General features: G+C 47.2%; 1 pseudogene; it reads right to left on the reverse strand.

Moving 5' to 3' along the window:
• Positions 1-5,800: 5,800 nt before the first annotated feature.
• On the reverse strand, positions 5,801-8,275 carry LOC147967159 (uncharacterized; annotated as a pseudogene).

The raw sequence follows: 8,275 nt of genomic DNA on the forward strand, positions 1-8,275 counted from the left end.
CCATTTACGCTTACCGGAACCCTACACCAGCCCCAGAGCCGGAACCACAGTTTGAGCCTCCACAACAGTCTGATTACTTTTGGGATCCGGAGATGACTGCCAGCCAGTGGCAGTCAGAGTCCTCTTCATCTCAGTACGACTCCAGCTACACCTACGGGTATCCGCCAGGCCATCCGTGGCAATAAACCAACTTAGGACAAAAGCCTAAGCTTGGGGGAGTACGTATTTCCCAACAACATTACATTTATGTTCACACACTCATTGCTAGATGTCGGTGCTCATACTCTTTCACTGTAATATCCATGCTAGTTTATTTTCTTTTTCTTGCTTTCTTCTTGTGTGTTTACTAAAACCTTAAGAAAAACCAAAAAATTTAGTAGTAGCTTTTAGTTAGTTTACTTTTCTTGCTGTAGTAGTAGTAATTAAAAAGAAAACCCAAAATATTTCCTGTTCTTCTTTTGCTTGTTGGGAGCTTTCCCGTGTAAATAGTTTTTATTTCTTTTCTTTGGGGGTCAATAGGAGAAGACCATAATTAAATTGTTGAAGTGGCTCTTATATGCATTATTGTTGATTTAACCAAGATCCCATATTGCCTTGTCTTCTCCTGTTTATTGAATGCTCGCAGATTCCAGCTTAGTCCAATGCATGTGCACTCTTACTATTATTCACATCGTTCGGTCGTGCAAGTGAAAGGCAATTATGACGATATATGATGGACTGACTGAGATGAGAAAAGCTGGTATGAACTCGACCTCTCTTGTTTTTGTAAATATGATGAGTTCATCGTTCCTGATTCAACCTATTATGAATAAACATGTTTGCAATGACAATTAGATATCATAGTTGCTCGTGCCATACTTGATTAGCTATGAGTTATAATGGTTTACCTTGCTTGCCAACATGCTATTAAAATGGTTGTGATGTGGTATGCTGGGGTGGTATCCTCCTTGAATGATTTAAGTGACTTGACTTGGCACATGTTCACACATGTAGTTGAAACAAATCAACATAGCCTTCATGATATTTATGTTCATGGTGGATTATATCCTACTCATGCTTGCACTCAATGTCTATTAATTTTAATGCATGTTCATGACTATTGTCGCTCTCTAGTTGGTCGCTTCCTAGTCTTTTGCTAGCCTTCACTTGTACTAAGCGGGAATACTGCTTGTGCATCCAATCCCTTAAACCCTAAAGTTATTCCATATGAGTCCACTATACCTTCCTATATGCGGTATCTACCTGCCGTTCCAAGTAAATTTGTATGTGCCAAACTCTAAACCTTCAAATAAACATTCTGTTTTGTATGCTCGAATAGCTCATGTATCAACTAGGGCTGCCCTTATCTTCCATGTTAGGCGGGTTATTCTCAAGGGGAGTGGACTCCGCTCCTCACTCACGAGAAAATGGCTGGTCACCGGGATGCCCAGTCCCATGCTTTATGCAAACTAAATCAAAATAATTGCAAACAAAACTCCCTCTGGGACTGTTGCTAGTTGGAGACACTCATTGTTTCGAGCAAGTCATGGATTGATGCTTTTTGGTGGAGGGGGAGTATAAACTTTACCATTCTATTTGGGAACCGCTTATAATGTGTGTAGCATGGAAGATATCGCCATCTCTTGGTTGCTATGTTGACAATGAAAGTATGCCGCTCAAAATATTATTTATCTTTATTACAAAACTGAGCTCTGACACCTCTACAAATCCCCGCTTCCCTCTGCGAAGGTCCTATCTATTTACTTTTATGTTGAGACATCACCCTCTTATTAAAGAGTAATAGCTGGAGAGCGCAGCTGTCATTTGCATTCATTAATATTAATTTATATTGGGTATGACTATGATTGGATCTCTTTTACCATGAATTACAATGTCTAATCAGTCCTTGATCTTTAAAGGTGCCCTGCATTTATGTTTTGCAGTCTCAGAAAGGGCTAGCGAGATACCATCTTGTTATATCATATTATGATTGTTTTGAGGAAGTGTTGTCATCTGAGATTTATTATTATTGCTCGCTAGTTGATTATGCCATTGATATGTGTAAACATGAGACCTAAGAGTTATTGTGAATGTGGTTAGTCATAATCTTTGCTGAAAACTTGAATGGTGGCTTTACATATTTACAACAACAAGAGCAAACAGAGTTTGTAAAAGTTTTTCTTTATCACTTTCAGTTTGTCAACTGAATTGCTTGAGGACAAGCAAATGTTTAAGCTTGGGGGAGTTGATACGTCTCCGTCGTATCTACTTTTCCAAACACTTTTGCCCTTGTTTTGGACTCTAACTTGCATGATTTGAATGGAACTAACCCGGACTGACGCTGTTTTCAGCAGACTTTCCATGGTGTTATTTATGTGCAGAAACAAAAGTTCTCGGAATGACCTGAAACTTCACGAAACGTCTATTTGGAAATAATAAAAAATCCTTGCAAAAGATGAAGACTAGGGGGCCACACCCTAGCCACGAGGGTGGGGGCCGCACCCAGGTGCGCCCCCCTACCTCGTGGGCCCCCTGGAGCTCCTCCGACCTCAACTCCAACTCTATATATTTGCTTTCGGGGAGAAAAAAATCAGAGAGAAGGATTCATCGCGTTTTACGATACGGAGCCGCCGCCAAGCCCTAAAACCTCTCGGGAGGGCTGATCTGGAGTCCGTTCGGGGCTCCGGAGAGGGGAATCCGTCGCCGTCGTCATCATCAACCATCCTCCATCACCAATTTCATGATGCTCACCACCGTGCGTGAGTAATTCCATGGTAGGCTTGCTGCACGGTGATGGGTTGGATGATATCTATCATGTAATCAAGTTAGTTTTGTTAGGGTTTGATCCCTAGTATCCACTATGTTCTGAGATTGATGTTGCTATGACTTTGCTATGCTTAATGCTTGTCACTAGGGCCCGAGTGCCATGATTTCAGATCTGAACCTATTATGTTTTCATGAATATATGTGTGTTCTTGATCCTATCTTGCAAGTCTATAGTCACCTACTATGTGTTATGATCCGGCAACCCCGAAGTGACAATAATCGGGACCACTCCCGGTGATGACCATAGTGAGGAGTTCATGTATTCACTATATGCTAATGCTTTGTTCCAGTACTCTATTAAAAGGAGGCCTTAATATCCCTTAGTTTCCGCTAGGACCCCGCTGCCACGGGAGGGTAGGACAAAAGATGTCATGCAAGTTCTTTTCCATAAGCACGTATGACTATATTCGGCATACATGCCTACATTAATATTGATGAATTGGAGCTAGTTCTGTGTCACCCTATGTTATGATTGTTACATGATGAACCACATCTGGCATAATTCTCCATCACCGATCCAATGCCTACGAGCTTTTCACATATTGTTCTTCGCTTATTTACTTTTCCGTTGTTACTGTTACAATCACTACGAAACACCAAAAATATTACTTTTGCTTCTGTTACTTTTGTTACCATTACCACTACTATCATATTACTTTGCTACTAAGTACTTTGCTGTAGATACTAAGTTATCCAGGTGTGGTTGAATTGACAACTCAACTGCTAATACTTGAGAATATTATTTGGCTCCCCTTGTGTCGAATCAACAAATTTGGGTTGAATACTCTACCCTAGAAAATTGTTGCGATCCCCTATACTTGTGGGTTATCAGTGCACGTATGGCCTTTAACCAGCTGGGTGCCAAGAAGCTGATGACCGAGGGACCGCCGGAGGGCAAGGAGCATCGTTGACCCAAGCACTATTTTGAAGGTGTCCTGGAGGGGTCTCGCCTTGTGGTGGAGCAATGTTCGAAGGATATCATATTCCCATGAGAACATGTATTATCTTGCCCTATGATATGTAATATAATGTTTGTTTATTTTAAACCTTCACCTCCTGTGCGGCTGTTTATGAAATTTGAGGGTTGACCAGTCGTCGGCTTCTGCCCCCTCGTATATAATAAGGGGGTGTTCGGGATAAATCTAAACACTCTTTACTCCACGTTCTGGTCCTTAAAGGAGGAGTTTAGCGCAACGAACAAGGCAATCAGACTATGCGGCCCTTAGCGCCCTCACTTAGCCATAGGAGTTTGAAAATTGAGAAAATCGGCGAAGCCCCTAGTATTCGAAAGACCGAACTGGGGGCGCTATAGACGCCTAATCAGAAGAACCAATTCTTCGCAAGAAGCGGAAAAAATCTCTAACATTTAGAACCTCTCGAACAGCTGACCAGCTCTCGCCACATCATGACAGTCAGTTTTCGGCTTTCTCTACTGAGGTGCTCATCCGGAAGAATCGGGACACAATCGCAGTAGTTCTCCCTTTACTATCCTAGCCGATACAACGGAACGTAAGGTAGTAAGCATAGGAGCCGGGCAACCCAACTATTGACCAAAGACATGATTCGGACCCGATGCATATAATGCTATAAGTTCGGGGTGCCGAACTGTACTGTAAAAGTGTTCGGACTTTATTGCCGTAGTGTGGGGCATAATGGAGCCCCTAGTGTGGTAATGTGTACCATTGTGTACGCGTGCAAAGAGTGAGAAATACAAAGGTGAGGAAACAGGAAATTTAAATAACTAGCTGACGCTACCGTGTATTCACCATTGTGATGTTACTAGTACAACGAGACGTACTTTGCACGATTAATGCGATAAGCCAGTAAGGCTATTTGACATGCCGAAACCAAGGGCGGGCTACAAGTGGGTATGAAAAGCGGGTATGGCAATGAGTAGAGACCACTTGGGGATTTCCTTGTGAGCCAGAACTCCTTTCCTCCTTGGTGTGTTCTGCAAGCGGGTTGTTCGTATGAACCTCGAAAAGAGAAGAGAACCCGTAAAAAGAAAAAGTAAAAGCGTGCGAATCCCAGGGTCGGTCAAGCCGTACTGTGGATTGCGAGCGGGGTATGCCTCTGTCCGTACTCATGGGGTTTCGAGTGCGTGATTGCATACGCGTGGTGCGAATGCCACTACCTCGTTGAGATTGGGGCGGAGGCCGAATTGCTAGTCGAGCTCTTGGCGAGCCATGCCGTCCTGTTGCAGCGTAGTCCGGAACCTCTTGATGATGTCCGAGGGCTTGACAGCCGTACTATGGTGCTGCTTGAGAAGGCCATTCTGTCCTTCTGCTGCTAGGGCGGCGGTGTGCTCCTCTGTTCGGAGGGTGCGTTCCGTATTGCCATTCACTGTTATGACGCCGCGTGGACCGGGCATCTTGAGCTTGAGATAAGCGTAGTGTGGCACTGCGTTGAATCTAGCAAATGCCGTTCGTCCGAGCAGCGCGTGATAGCTGCTGCGGAAGGGGACGATATCGAAGATTAACTCTTCGCTTCGGAAATTGTCCGGGGAACCGAAGACCACCTCCAGCGTGATTGAGCCCGTACAATGGGCCTCTACGCCTGGTATGACTCCTTTAAAAGTAGTCTTTGTTGATTTGAGTCGTGAGGGGTCAATACCCATTTTCCGCACTGTGTCTTGGTAGAGCAGGTTGAGGCTGTTATCACCGTCTATCAGGACTCGTGTTAGGTGAAACCCGTCGATAATTGGGTCAAGGACTAGTGCGGCTGAACCGCCATGGCGGATACTGGTTGGGTGATCTCGACGGCCAAAGGTGATCGGGAATGATGACCACGGATTTAATTTTGGGGCGACTGGCTCTAGCGCGTAAACGTCCCTAAGTGCTCTCTTACGCTCCCTTTTGGGGATGTGCGTAGCGTATATCATGTTCACCGTTTTGACTTGAGGGGGAAATTTCTTCTGCCCTCCGGTGTTCGGCTGCCGGGGCTCTTCGTCATCATCCTCGCTCTATGATTCCCCTTCCTTATCTCCACTGTTTATCTATCTAGCTTGTTTGAATACCCGGTAATCTCTGTTAGTGTGGCTGGCCGGTTTGTCTGAGGTGCCGTGTATCTGGCAAGGACGATCGAGTATGCGGTCCAAGCTGGATGGTCCTCCGCTGCTCCTTTTATAGGGCTTCTTTCGTTGGCGGGACTTGGAGCCACTGAATCCGGCGTGAATTGTAGTGTCATCGGTGTTGTCGCCATTGCTTCGGCGTTTGTGTCTGTTGCGCCGGAGCTTGCCGGTGCTGCTTTTGGCCTCGGAGGGGCCTGTTTCGTTGGTTGTGTCTGTATTGCGAGCCAGCCAACTACCCTCTCCCACGCAGAAGTGGGTCATAAGTGCCGTGAGGTCTGCCATGGACCTCGTCTTTTCTTGGCCGAGGTGGCGGGCGAGCCATTCATCTCGGATGATGTGCTTAAAGGCCGCTAGGGCTTCGGCATCCGGACAGTCAACGATCTGGTTCTTTTTAGTTAGGAACCTAGTCTGGAATTTTCTGGCAGATTCTCCGGGTTGTTGAACTATGTGGCTTAAGTCATCGGCGTCTGGTGGCCGGACGTACGTTCCCTGGAAGTTGTCCATGAAGGCTTCCTCCAAGTCCTCCCAGCTGCCGATAGAGTTTTCGGGTAGGCTGTTGAGCCAGTGCCGAGCTGGCCCTTTGAGCTTTAGTGGGAGGTATTTAATGGCGTGGAGGTCATCTCCTCGAGCCATATGGATATGTGCCGTCGTATGATTCAATGTTGACAGGCTTGAACCCCTCGGGGAATTCGTGATCCAGTACTTCATCTGTGAAGCATAGAGGGTGTGCGTCGCCTCTATATCGGGCCGCGTCGTGGTGTAGCTCTGACGGAGTCCGTCTGCGGTATTCGGCCCGGGCGTGGTTAGATTTATCACGTCCGAATAGGTAGCCGTTGTCGTGCCTCGAGGCACGCCCTCGCGATCCGTAGATCGATCTTGTATGTTTTGTTCTATCGTCAAGGATCTGCCGGAGGTCATATGTGTGACCCCAAACTCTTCTGTCTCTATTTTACGAGGTGGTGGGGCAGGCTACTGTTCGGCTTGAGTTGCCGCTTTATCCCGGCTGCGGGGTGGCCAGTCAGCCGCCCTATCCCGATCACGTGGTGGTCGTTCCGCATTATGCAAGGGAGATGTGTGCTCCGGTGCTTCCTCGTCGAATTGAGGTAGCAGTCTGCGTTTCGGGTAGATCTTTGTTGGGTGCCTGAGGCCGTATTCTTCGGCTGTCATGACATCAGTCCATCTGTCAATGAGCAGATCTTGTTCAGCTTGAAGCTGCTGCTGTTTCTTTTTTAGGCTCCTTGCTGTGGCTATGAGCTGAAGCTTAAAGCGCTCCTGCTCAAGAGGATCCTCAGGCACGATGAAGTCTTCGTTGCCGAGGCTTGTCTCCTCTTCGGAGGGTGGACGGTAGCTGTCGTCCTCCGAGTCATCTTCTATGTCCTGTTCGTCAGGGTTGTCCTGCCTGTTGTCATGCTCCTCCTGTTCCGATGCAGCTCCGACGGGGTCTTCATTGTCTTCGGCGTCGTCTGGAGCACTATTCTCTCCGGTGCCGGTGTTGCCGTCCTTTGAGCGATGAGGCTTAGAACGGCGCTTAGGGCGTCGGTGTTTGGACTGCGTCTCGGAGGTTTTATTCACATCTGGCTCTTCGTTGTCGTCGCCAGATCCTTTGAGTGTATCAACCATGTACACGTCGTACGAAGAGGTAGCCGTCCAACGTCCGGTGAATGGCGGGTCATGGCCTTGCTCCATATCGGCATCGTCGTCCATGCCATCGATATCTTCGGAGCCATAGTCAAGCACGTCGGTTAAGCCATCAACAGTGGCTATGAAGTGGGTGGCGGGTGGGAAGCAAAATTCCTCGTCATCCGTCTCTAGCTCGACCCGAACATAGTTCGGCTGTGAGTCGTCCTCCAAGAATAAGTTCTTTAAAGAATTTAGTATGTCACCGAAAGGCGAGTGCTGGAAGAATTCTGCAGCGCTAAATTCGGAAATAGATAACCGATCCAGCTTGGTGTCCACAGGCGCGTCTGATCTGGAACGTGTAGCCAAAAACGAGTCCGGGGTTCCACTGACGCAAATATTGCAGGATGTCGAGTCCGTGTGCAGCTCCAACGCCGTGGACTTTGTGGCCTCGAAGGGCATGGTCTGCTTCGGTCCTAAGGCCGTTGCAGCAACAGGATCTATCTCATGGGTCTGATCCGATGACAGATTTAAGTCATGTTCATTGGAGAGAGGGGGAGCGACTGCCGCAGTCTCGAATCCATCGGAGATCAAGTCTCCGCAGGTATCCGTGACGCAGTTCAAGCTTCCAGATCTAACCTGATGGTCAGGGGCGTGACTGTCGACCTGCTCCAGATGGCCACGCGAGTTCGCCCGCAGTATGAAGTCGCCGAACACAAAGGTTTGTCTAGGGAGGAAGGTTTCTCCCTGAACGGCGCCATTACTAACGATCGAAGGGGACAT

The sequence above is a fragment of the Triticum urartu genome, chromosome 6A (assembly GCF_056163025.1).
Source record: "Triticum urartu cultivar PI428250 chromosome 6A, HENAU_Tu73, whole genome shotgun sequence".
NCBI classification, from domain to species: domain Eukaryota; kingdom Viridiplantae; phylum Streptophyta; class Magnoliopsida; order Poales; family Poaceae; genus Triticum; species Triticum urartu.